General features: G+C 49.3%; 1 pseudogene; it reads right to left on the minus strand.

Annotated features, from left to right (window-relative positions):
• The window catches only part of LOC123457672, a 38982-nt pseudogene that overhangs the window by 13303 nt on the left and 12473 nt on the right, over positions 1-13206 (minus strand).

The raw sequence follows: 13206 nt of genomic DNA on the forward strand, positions 1-13206 counted from the left end.
ATCTGTCTATTACTGATAATGGTGTGTTAAAGTCACCTGCTATGATGGTGTTGGTGGTTATTTCTCTTTTATTGTCAAGTAGGTTTTGTTTTATGAACTGTGGTGCCCCTGTGTTTGGTGCATACAGATTTTTGATTGTAATATCCTCTTGATGGATTGTTCCCTTGATAAGTAGGAAGTAGCCTTCTTTGTCTTTTTTGATTGTTTTTGGTTTGAAGTCATCTTTATCTGATATTAATATGGCTACACCTGCTTGTTTCTTATTCCCATTTGCTTGGAATATTGTTTTCCACCCTTCCACCCTGAGGAGGTTTCTGTCTTTAGTGGTAAGGTGGGTTTTTTGAAGGCAGCAGATTGAGGGGTGTAGTTTTTTGATCCACCCTGTTAGCTTATATCTCTTGATGGGTAAATTAAGGCCATTAATGTTTAGGGTGATGACTGTGAGATTTGATTTAATCCCTGTCATGTTGTGGTGGTAGAAGTGTGTTGGCATATCCATGGAATTTAATTTTTTTTTCTCTATCTACTCTGGGTTTGGTTGCTGTGATCTGCTTCTTGTAGGCATTTGTGTTTGGTTATTTGTTTCTTCTCTGTGGAGAATTTCCTGGAGTACTTTCTGTAGATTTGGTTTTGTGTTCATATAACTGTAAAGCTGAGTTTTGTTATGGAAAGTTTTCCTTTCACCATCTAGTATAAGAGAGACTTTTGCCAGGTAGAGTAGTTTGGGCTGGAAGCCATAGTTTCCTAGAGTTTGCAGAGTTTTATTCAAGGCCCTTCTAGCTTTCAGGATTTCCATTGAGATGTCTGAAGTAATTCTGATGGGGTTTCCTTTGAAAGTGGTGTGCTGTTTTTCCCTAGCTGCTTTTAGGATTTTTCCTTGGTGTCAATGTTTAGAGTCTTAATGATAATATGTCTTGGGGAGTTTCTCCTTTGGTCTAGTCAGTTAGGAGTTCTGTTTGCTTCTTGAATCTTGATGGGCCTTTCTTTTAAGAGATGGGTAAGTTTTCTTCAATTATTGTGTTAAATAAGTTCTCCATGCCTTTGGTCTGAAATTCTTCTCCTTCTGGTATTCCAATAATTCTGATATTAGGACGTTTAAGTGTATCCCAAAATTCTCTCATGTTCTGTTCACAGGAACTTTTGAACTTACTGAAATTTTTGGACTCTCAAACTGTTTCTTCCATCCTGTCTTCCAGATCAGAATTTCTATGTTCCACTTTGTTGACTCTATTATTGTGAGCCTCTAGAGAGTTTTGGACTTCTTCAATTAAGTTTGCATTTTCTACTACTTTCCTATGTATCACTTCCATCGCTTTGTCCAGCTCCCTTTTTGTCTCATTTTCTGATTTTCTTGATGATTCTTGGAAGTCATCCTTGCATTTATTTATGTTTTCCTTTAGTGTGGCCAGCTGATTTTTAAGGTCCTCTTTTTTTTTTCACTCTCCCTCAACTCTCTTAGCTCTCTTAGAATTCCTTCCAGTGTCTTATCATATTGCTCTAGCTTAGTGATTGTAGCATCCTCATGATTATCTATCCTTTGTAGCTTTCCTGCCAGTTCTAGCAGTAGTTTTGTCAGGGTTACATTGTTCATTGCTTCCACTTGATGTTCTGATCCTAAACACTCTTCTATGTTTTGGTTAGTTGTGATCATTGCTGGATTGGGTGATCTGTCTGGATTTTCTTGCATTTTATTTTTCACGTTATTTCTTTTGCACTGTGGTCTACCCATGTCAGTGAACGGCAGGTAGGTGGGTGGAGCAGCCTGAGATCTAGCTTAATGTGAATCCAAGGCAGCCTGGGTCAGTTGCAATCAGCCTGGGTTTTTGCTCACTCTTGCCAAAGCCACCTATCTATAGCCTGACTGGGGCGCCAAAGTTGCCTGAATTCTCACCCAGTAATGCACCTAAGCTGCCTGCCTTTGAGCTTGAAAGGGGACTGAGGTAGCAAGCCCTGAAGCTGCCCAAACTCTGGCTGGGTACACTGGCATCTGTAAACAGTCTGTGCTCTCCCACCTCAGGGGAGTGTGGGATGGGTGGCGATGTACAAGTAGGGGATGGCACCTGCGCTGGCGCTAGTGACTCAGTGTGGACTTGTGTGGCTCTTGCTGTGGGAGTGGGCCGCTGCACGTGCAATTGTAGTGCAGAGGAGATGATATGGGTATGGGATCAGGACACAGCAGAGGCTGACCGGTGGCAAGTGATGTAAGCACAGCAGCAGGTGATCTGGCAGCCACCTATTCATGGCAGGGGTGGCCCCCACAGGCCCATGAACCAAGCACCAGGTGGCTGTTCTACTCGCAGGATCAGAGAACAAGGGCAAGGTAGGAGGTCTCAGCTTCAGTGCGGCAGGCTGGCAGGCGTGGCTGGTGGGTGCCCGATCAGAGCACAGCCTTGCGGAGCATAGGGTGTGCAGAGGGTGCGCGGGCGGGGGCGCGGGTGGGGGGCGCAGGCTGCAACAGGGTATATGGAGCGAGTGGGGCATGCGGCGGGGGAGGCGCGGGGTGCGCCGGGGCACCAGGAGATCAGGGCGGGGCGTGCGGGAGGCGGCAGGGTGCAGGGGGCGCAGGCGCCCGGGAGGGGCAGGGGGCGTGGGGCACTCCAGTTGGTTGGGGAGTGGGGGGGGTGAGGGGCGCGCATTGGGTGCATGGGGGTGTGCGCGCAGGGGGGGTGTGCGAGGCACGGGAGGGCGGGGCACCCAGGGGGCGTGGGGCGCTGCGGGGCACACAGGGCTTGGGGCGCACGGGGGTGGGGCACCAGGTGTGTGGCCCGCGGGGAGCACGGCGTGTGCGGGGGAGCGTGTGGGAGGCACGGACGCATTGGACGCCACAGTGCACTGGTGGCTAATGGCACGGGGCGCGTGGGGGGGGCGCGGGGTTGGGGGTCACGCGGGGGGCATGGGACGTAGGGGGTCAGGGCATGCTGAGGCACACTGGGGTGCGGGATGCCGTGGCATGCGCTGGACATGCGGGGGTGCAGTGGGGCGCACGGGGGGAGGTGGGGGGGGCTGCAGGCACCTGGGGGGGTGGGGAGCAGGTTACCTGGGGGGCGCAGGGGGGCCACGGGGCGCCGCAGGGCGCACGGGGATCGGGGCACGCAGGGGAGCACGGGGGAGCGCGGGTTCCGTGGTGCTCGCGGGGGGTAGGGGCGTGGGGCACACTGGCAGTGGGGGCGGGGCACGGGGGCGGTCGGGGTGTGCGGGGTTGTCGTAGGTCGCATGGGAGGCGCGGAGCACGTTGAGGTACGCTGGGGCGCGCGATGTCGCGGGACACCACTGGGCGCTCTGGTTTCGTGGGTAGTGGGGGTGGGGCGGGGCACGCGGGGGGGGGGCTCGAGTCGCGTGGTGGTTGGGCGTGGTGGGCACTGGGGCATGGGGCACACCTTGGCGCCCCTGGGCGCAGGACGCCGCGGGACGCGTGTGGATAGGAGGCATGGGGCGTGTGGGGGGGGGGGTGCAGGGAGTGCGCAGGCGTGGGTCGATATGCCGTGGGGCCGTCGGGGCGCGTGGGCCTCGGGGGCTACCCCAGTGCCGGGCCGTGCCCGATGCGGCGTGTCGCGGCGGGCGAGGTATGTGGGCGTGGGTCACAGGGGCGTGTGTGTCCCTGTTTTACCCCAATCTGTGCCCTCCCTCTTGGAAAAAGTTCCTAATTTCCCTCTAATACTTGCCTTTTTTTTTTTCCTTGTTATCTGTAGTGCTGCTCGGAGGTCGCCATCTTGACCGGAACACATATCACATTTCTTAAGAAAAGTGACATTTTTAAAAGTTACTCCCTATTACCACTGATCATTTTTACTTAATTCTTTTAAAAAATATTTTATTTATTTGTTTGTTGTTTGGAGAGAGAGAGGTGGGGATAGAGAGAATGTGCATGCCAGGGACTTAGCCACTGCAAACAAACTCCTGACACATATGCCACCTTGCTGAGTCCTCAGGCTTTGCAGACAAAAGACTTAGTCATTTAGCCATCTCTCTGTCCTGTTTTTTTTTTTTTTCTTCATTATTTTTGAGAAAAAGACAGAGAGAAAGAGAATGTGTGTGCACCCTGTGGCCCATGTGCAACACTGTGTGCTTGCATCACTGTATTTGGCTATATGGGACCTGGAGATTCAAACATGAGATCTAAGGCTTCATATATAAGTACCTTAACCACTAAGCCATCTCTCCAGCACCATCCTGTTTTTTCTTAATTCTAAGAGGCTGACTTTTGACAAGGTGCCTTTGTCTTTCTGGTGAACCCCAATGTGATGGGCTGAGGTCACGTTCCATCAGAGCCAGTCCTGTCCACTCCCGTTGCACATACTCACAAGGCAGGAGTTGTGGTACTCATCTGCCTGGCTGATACTCCAGGATCTTCCTGATGATGTGTTCAGCACACTGGTCAAAGGTTTCATTCATACATTCAGGCCTGGTGATGGGGTGTTTCTCTTTCCAGTAAAATTCCTGTCAGAGAGAGGTGGTCATAACTGGGTGAGTAACCTCCTGGTTGACTCTGGTCCTGGTTCTAGACTCCACCACCCATCTTCATCTATACACTCTCTGGTCTTTATCTGAGCATACTCTCTGCCCTTGTTTGCTCCACTGCATCCTATGCCCACCTCACATGGCCACTGCTGGACCTTTTATTTGAGGGAGGGAGTTAATGCCAAACTATAAGACAAAGTCCTTGGTAACTCAACATGGGATAGGGCTGTCAGGGTACTAGAAAGCATGAGGCTGGGTGTAGACTGTGTACACAAAGCTGGATGAGCCACAGGCCTGCCCTGCAGGATCCAGCCTGTGGGGCAAGCCAGAAGTCCTGGGTGCATTCTGGCCTGGCTGGAGGAGGGCCCATAAGTAGGGCACTACACAGGTTGCCCCGGAAACCTCTCCCAGATACCAGTGTGCTGCAAACTCCCTGTTGGCTTCCTAATGGCTTCTGGGTATGTTTGGGGCAGAGGTTGCGCTTACTCAACTTGGCATGACTACTACCTGACATGCAATGCTATAAAAGAAATTTCTGTTGACTGGTTAACTAAATGAATAGAATAAAGAGATGAAGACAATGAATGGGTTTGGTTTCTACAGTGAAACCCAAATGGGCAACAGACTGTGTGAAGGCTCTAGGGTGTGGGATACCTCTTATCATTGCTGCAGAGTGCCCAATGTCAGCATGATGCCAATCCAGAGAAGGTGGGGCTGGGCATCCAGTGTGGCACAGCCCTATGGGCAGTGGCCCTCACCTCCACGACAGTTATCAGTTGGTCTCTGCTCTCCCACAGGAGGGTCTGAATGATTCTCTTAAAATCGCTGCAACACACACAGCATAGACGTGTGAGGGGCCTCATCTAGACAAGCAGCATAGATGGAGCCAAGTGACAGAATATCGTGAGCCTCTTCCTTTGGCTCTGTCACTTCTAGTCATTACTCCTATCTCTCCAGGGTACTTACAGATCCTGATTCCTCTCCTGCCTGCAAAATCATCTTGTTCACATTGGTTCTTGTCATTTCCGATTCCAGCTCCATGCCAATTTCCCGATTGTCTGCTTCTCCTTCCCTGAGTGGCCCTCAGCCCTAATCTGGTGGAGTTGTGAATTGATTACTTTGCCTGGCTGGTTAGCCTCCTTGCGGCTCTCTAGCCAGTCTCCCAATGTTTAAAGTACTGACTGGTGAGTAATAGATGAAACTTCAGCACCTGGGTGTCCTATAGAAACAAAGCAGAGCTCTGCTCAGAATCAAAGGCCCTAGTCTGCAAAAACAAAGCTTAAGTTTAACCAATGAGAAATACCCAATTAACCTGTTCATGGCATTGGTAACTTCCCCATGGGGTAAAATGACAGAAGTAGAGAGAAAAGAGTCAAGATTCCCATGATGTGGGAATGTCACCAATGCCCGGAAAAAGGGCATGTTATGTTGTGACCTTTCCTAGGTCGCTGTGTGGATCAGCCAACTTTTCCTTCAAGGTTACCTAGTGCCAGAAATAAGATATCCCCAGGGTTCCTGGCTCCCAGGCTTCCAAGAACAAGTGCTGTGTGGAAGGCTTCCTCATTAGGGGAACTGAGGCTACATTGTAGAGCTTGACTCTCCCTAAGGACTTTTAATTTTCTGAACTTGACATTTTGCTGGTTTGCCTGACACGAAGCTCTACTGAATAGAAGAGATTATATTTTAATCACTAAAGTGACAATTAAAAAAAAAAAAGAAATAGTGTTGGGGGTTAAAAATAATCCCAAACCACAAATTGTCTGACTTTCAACCATAACTTGCTTAACTTGGAATATGAAATTTTGGCAAAAATGTCTCAACAAACATGGAATGGGCTGAGACAAACTGCCCCTAAGCAGTACTATTCCCTCCTCACCTCTTTATTCCCTATTCTCTCAGCTGAGTGGGGTGTAGCTGCCTTGACTGAAATGGGTTCCATGGAGGGTAAGAGGAAAGTGTGATCACTTACTCAGCCTTAGGAGGAGGCAGGTCCCCAGCATCAGGTACTTTCTCTCCATTCAGCTGTACTTGAAATGCCGTGTGATGCTGTGGGGAAAAGACACTTTGGTAATCTGGAGCATGGTGTCTACAGCCCAGAAGACTTGCTTGGGCTATCAGAGGTGCAGAGTAGCCTGCGGATCCCTATCCCTGTTCTGGGGATGAGCCCTTTGAGGTACTTCCCATGTCTTCAAAAGACATTATCTTGACTTTTAAAAAATATTTTTATTTATTTGCAAGGAGAGAGAGAAAAGGCATGCCAGGGCCTCATGCCACTGAAGTGAACTCCAGATGCATGGTCAGTCTGAGCATTTGGCCTTACATGGGTACTGGGGAGCCATATCCAGGCCATTAGGCCTTACAAACCAGAGACCTTAATTGCTGAGCAATCTCTCCAGCCCTATCTTGAGGTTTATCACCAAATCCCAGCCTAGATGTTTTCATTCTTTCTTCTGTGTAGGAACAGGATGAGCCCTGGGTGAGGGTACCAGAGTTAGTAAATACAAACATGATTCTCAGGGGAAGAAAGATGGCTCAGTGAGAAAAACACTGACACCTCGCCATAAGAGCCAGAGCTAGGATCTCTCTCAGTCTCATGGAGGTACTCAAGCCCCATAAACACGCACACACACATACACACACACACACACACACACACACACACACACACACACACACACGTGTACTTGAAAACTCATGCATGTGTAACACACACACACACACACACACTACTCCATTACATGCAAATGCTCTATACACAATGAGTAACATTATTATATACATATTCCAGTGCTGCTGATATGAAGTTTAGATTGAGCTGCACACCCTGTCTTTTATCTGGCAGCACTAGGGACGTAGGCTTCCATTGTATAACCTCTTGGAAACTAAATATCAAATAGACGGTTGGATCACATTAAAAAGTAGATCTCTGCCCCACAACCTGCAGTGCTGTGTCCACAACAGTAGGTTTGCCCAAGATCAATGGCCAGAAGCCAGCCTGCCACAGGCTGCCCTTGCAGGCTCTCACACTGCTGTCTCACACAGTAGTCCCGAAAGGTAAACAGTACCTACTGCAACCACAGGCTCCAAAGGGTCAGCACTGAGTAACAAGTGATAGCTACTGTTGTAGTTAGGTTCACATTGCTGGCAGAAAACACCCAACGAATAGCAGCTTGTGGGGAAAAAAAGGGGGTTTATTTTGGCTTATGGGCTCAATGGGGAAGCTTCATGATGGCAGCGGAAATCAATGGCATGAGCAGAGGGTGGACATCACCCCCTGGCCAACATAAGATGGACAATAGCAACAGGAGAGTGTGCCAAACACTGGCAACAGGGAGCTGGCTGTAACACCCATAAGCCTGCCCCCAACAATACACTCTCTCCAGGAGGCATTAATTCCCAAATCTCCATCATCTGGGAACCTAGCATTCAGAACACCTAAGTTTATGGGGGATACCTGCAAACCATCACAGCTACCCTAATTTCTGTCACTATTTCCAATGTAAGCCCAACCAAACACAGCCAGGGAATTTAACCAATCACACACAGTGTCTTTCTCTCAGTGGGCCAGCTTGCAATAGCTTCTGACCAAGGCCCAGAGGCTTCTGTGTTCCTTCCATCAGAAGTTCCACACTTCCCCACTTGCCCTTAGATTTGCCAAGTGTACTTGATGGTGGCTGCTACCACCAGCTCTAAGACAGGAGCCTTTGCTCCTCTTGTTTCATTGGTCTTTGTTTCTCTGCACATCATAGAAGGCACAGAGTTTCAAGAATCAAAGGGAGGCTTCTCTTTCCTTCCTTTTCTTTTTCTTTTTCTTTCTTTTTAAGGCACTTAGCCTTAAGAACAGTACAATGCCACATCAAGGAACCTTGAGGACATGATGTGTGCTAAATGACATACAGTAGATCCAAAAGGATAAATGTTATTAAGTTCTTTTACATGAGTTAACTAGAGCAGTCATTTCCACAGAGAGAGAAAGTAAAATGGTGGCCTCTGGGGGCTCAGTAAGAGAGAGGAGGAATTACATAGTTTCTGTCTTTGACAATGGGAAGTTCTACACAACAATATTGCCCTTAATGCCACTGAAGTGTACACCTACAAATTGTTAAAATAGTAACTTTGTTTAAGTTTGTTATTTATTTAATTTATTTGAAGGAGAGGCCGCTAGAGAGAGGCAGAGAGAGAAAGAGAAAGAATAAGAATGAGCACAGTAGGGCTTCTAGCCATTGCAAATCTATCCAGATTCATGTACCACCTTGTGCATCTTGCTTTCCATGGGTCCTGGGGAATTGAATCTGTATCCTTTGGCTTTGTAGACAAGCTCTTGAACTGCTAGGCCATCTCTTCAGTCCAAAATGGTAACGTTTATGCCATGTATATTTTGATACATAAGCAGTTGAGGGAAAAACAATACCACTATCCAATAGGGAAACTCTGCTGGCCAATAGAGGCTGGACACCAGCTCCTACCTGCAGTGCTTGATGTAATTGATGTTGGTGTAGCGGAGTTTGCCCAGACTCTCCTCCAAGTACTGGTGGAAGCTTTTCAGAGGTACCTGGATGACATCCACTTGGCTGAGTAGCTCCTGGTGCAGTGTGTTGGTGAGAATCACCAGCCTATGGGGACAGGGGAGGGGCAGGGGCCAATGGGTGACCAGCCTGAGGGACAGGAGAGGTCTGGGTGGTGACCAGAGCCTGTGTGGGATCCAGGGATGCTGCCTGAGCTCGACATGCAGTGCCCAGCTGTGGGCCCCCAGCCACCAGGCAGCCTCTCTAGGCAACAAAGGCGCCAGCACTCATGTCCCAACACACAAGGCTGAGCCAGAGAATGACAAGTCCAATGCCTACCTGGGCTACACAGTGAAGTTATGGCCAGTCCAGACTACTTAGTGAGGCTCTGCCTCAAATGAAAAGTGAAAATAGGACTGGAAAGATATATTAGTGGTTAAGGTGCTTGCCTGTGAAGCCTAAGGACTTATGTTTAATTCTCTAGGTCCCACATAGGCCAGACACACAGTGACGTAAGAGCACAAGGGGGCTCATGCATATGGAGTTCCATTGCAGTGCCTGGATGCCCTGGCACTCCAATTCTCTCTCAGTCTCTCACATATTAAAAAAAAAAAAGTGAAAAGCTAGGGATAGAGCTCAGTAAAAGAGCACTTCCCTAACATGGATGAGACCTGGGGTTTAATTCCCAGTACCACACAGGAGAAAAAAGAAGAAAATGAAAAAATTCTAAATGTGTATAGGACACAGTGTCACTCTGGTGTGCTGGATGAGAAAACATTTGTCTCCTGTAACCCTTCTACTGAATCTGTGAAGTCTAAGGACTCATGTTCAACTCTAGCATGGTGTTACTTGACTGTGCTCTGCTTAAACTTTCCTCTTTGCAATACAATCCACCTAAACTGTTCCCTCATCCCCTGTGTGCCTGACTGCTGCCTAGACCCCTGCCAGGGTTTTCCAGTCACCTCAGGCCTCCACCTCACAGGCCTTAGTGGCCTCACTGGGGCCCTTGCTCTGGCACCTAGAGCACATCCCTACCCAAGCTTTACCAGGACAGCTCAGGGTTCACTGAAAATGCCCTCAGGCAGGGAGCCCTTCTGGACTCTCCCTGAGGGGAAATGGTCTTCCTTACCATGGACATGTCAGACATTTCATGTCCACCCTTGCACAGAGGCAACATGTGTATGCTCTCACCTCCCCCAGCTGCCCTTCCCCACCCCCCAAACACCTGTACAGTGGTTAGCTCAAAAGTAGGCTCCTCAGAACCTTCTGCTCTCTTGTCTGAAATGGCATGGCTGCACTTCTACAGCCCTGCTGGTGGGAGGGAGATGCCCTGACCCCTTACTTTTGGCTCTTGGTGGCATTCAAGAAGATGTGCTCCATGTCATAGATCTTGTGGCGGAAGTTTGTGCTCCTGACCACTTGCTCTTCTTGGAACTGACAGAACATCAGCCTCTCCTTCTTCAGCGTCTCTATCACCCTGGCACAGTGGCTGTCCAACCGCTCTTGGTGAAGTAAGAGCTGGGCTGCAAGAGGGCGAGGAGAGCTGCAGCCCCTGGGACCCCTTCTTTCCTTGCAACTGTACCACCCACTGCCATTCCCAGGCCAGCTGTGCAGAATGACCACTCCGGTCATGGTTCCTTGCCCTGCCCCTGCTGCCTTCTCCAGGGATAGGGCTAGAACTGGGCTGGAGCTCACAGAGCTCAATGAGAGGTGCCTCAAGGTTTTTCACTGCAGAGCAGGCTCCCCTGGGGTGTGAGGCCACAGCACCCTACTTGTGCAGGTTCTCCAGCTGCAGAGGAAGAAAATCCAGGGCAATAGAGTCCCCAGAGCAGTCTAGCAACATGGGTGGGTGGAGATGTCTGGGAGGACACAGATCTGAGAGATAGTGTCCAAGGTCAACAAGCACAAAGCTAGGCAGTCTGGAACTGTTCCTTTACATCAGTGAATGAATACTCAGGTCAAAGAGTCCAGGTTCAAGCAGGCTCCAAGGCAGAGTAGAACGGTTAAGGGTTAGGAATCCAGAGCCCTTCCACAGACTTTAGAGCAAGAGAGAGCCCCAAATCTCCCCTGGGATTCTGTCTAGAGAGGTAGAAGGGTGATGGTCCCAGTGCTTCCAACAATGAGTGGTGTCAGTAAAACATAAGGAAGACCACACGTTCATGTTTACTGCAGCACTGCTCATAATAGCCAAGGTTTGCAATCAGCTACATGTCCATCAACGGATGAAAGGAGAGAGAAAATGGGATACCTATATGCAACGGGACTTTCTGCTGTTGTAAGGAAAACGCATTGAGGAAGACAGTACAGTCCTTAGTGCAATGCCTAGAAATGGAAAGGAGAGATCACCACATGCAGCAAAATAAACCACACTCAGAAAAACAAATATTGTATTTTTCTGTCATATCTGAACGTAAATATTATATGTGAGAGAGATGAAAGTAGAAGGGGAACTATTTGTGGGTAGGAAGAATCCAACATGAGTGCAGAGCAGGGACACTAGAAGGTAATGGAAGTGAATCTAAAAGATATGTATAAAGGAAAATGGCATTGTGAAACCCATTATTCTGAATGTGAATTAAGACTCTGGAAAATGAATGGTGGTTGTGGGACTGTGTTTCTCGGGGCTGGTCTCCCATGTTACACATGGCACAGGGAGCTGTAGCAGGGAAGGAGCCAGCCTGCAGTGCAGTCTTGTCCTTCCTCAGTGCGTTTAGTGTGCATGTTCTCCAGGACAAAGAGCTTCCAATGCCCACAAGATTCCAAAGAGTCAAGCTTGGGGATGGGAGGCCGGTGTGCTCACCACTTCAGACGACAGGAGTGGGGATCTTGCGGGGACTATCCACTATCTCTAAGGGCTCTGGTGGGGCGTGGGGACAATGTGAGTGGAAAACCTATGGGGTCTCTACCAAGATTGTGCTCTTCCCCGCTCATGGAGCTTACCCCTAGGAGAGAAATGGCCACTTTTAATGGATGCACAGGATGAGGAAGAGATAATGGCTTTCACTCTGGGGGACTGTGTCTTGTACTTGTGCTTGTGATTGCTCATTATGCCATCTCCAACACTCTCTCCTGCAGATGGCAAAGGGGTCACAGAGGTCAACCTGCTCAGAGTCAAACCAGAGAGAGAATGAGCTTGTTGCTAGACAGCATCTACCATGCAGAGGTGTATCTCACAGCTGTGAGAAGACCTGAACCCCAAGAGCTCAAACTTGTAACACTCCCTCGGAGAAGGAAGATGGGGCCAGGTGTGGTGGCGCCTTGAATCCCAGCACACAGAGGCAGAGGTAGGAGGACCTCTGTGAGTTCAACAACAGCCAGAGACTGCAAAGAGAATTCCAGGTCAGCAGGGGCTACAGTGAAGACCTACCTAAAAAAAAAAAAAAGAAGAAAGGAGAGAGGAAGGAAAGAAGGGATGGAGGGAGGGAGGGAGGAAGGAGGGAAGGAGGAAAGGAGGGATAGAGAGAGGAAGGCCAGGGCGGGTGGGTCTGGGCAGAGGCTGGGCCTTTCTAGGCAGGCTCGCACCTGCCCTGATGTTGTGAATGTCCTTCTCCACATACTGGGCTCTTGGCTGGTGCAGACGCAGACACAGCTCCAGTTCTGAATCCAGCTCACTAGTCTTAGCAGCCACGATGACCAGAGCACTGAGGACACATTGGTCAAACCACTTCTCAGGTGTTCAAAGAAGCCAGCTCAAAGTCTGGAGGAAGACGAGCATGGGTCAGCCCTGCTGACAACCATGACCAGGAAGAGATGTTTTCATATGAGACTCAAAGAGCTTTCACCTTTCACACCTCATTTTTCACTTTATTTCCAAGTACATTGTGTCTCTGTGTGAGGATGGACCAACATCATTTATGCAGACTCTGGCTCAGGATGTGGGGTGGTTTTCAACCGTTTGTAGTCAAGTGCAAGGCTGAGATGAAAAACCCTGTACACATGCCCAGTGGGGAAGGTACCTTCTCTGCAAGTCTGCCAACTGGAGTTCAGACCCCCAGCACCACATAAAGCTGGACACAGAGCGGCACTCATGGCTTTAATTCCAACGTGACCATAACCATGAGGGCAGAGGCAGGAGAATCCCAGTGCTCATGGGGCCAGCTAATCTGGCCATCCCAGAGGCAAAACAAAAAAAGAGACCCTGTCTCTAACAAACTGGAAGACCAGCACCTGAGTTGTCCTCTGAGCTCCACGCATGTGCTATGGCACACAAACATTCACACCCACACCCACTATCATCATCACA

The sequence above is a fragment of the Jaculus jaculus genome, chromosome 1 (genome assembly GCF_020740685.1).
Source record: "Jaculus jaculus isolate mJacJac1 chromosome 1, mJacJac1.mat.Y.cur, whole genome shotgun sequence".
In the NCBI taxonomy this organism is placed as follows: domain Eukaryota; kingdom Metazoa; phylum Chordata; class Mammalia; order Rodentia; family Dipodidae; genus Jaculus; species Jaculus jaculus.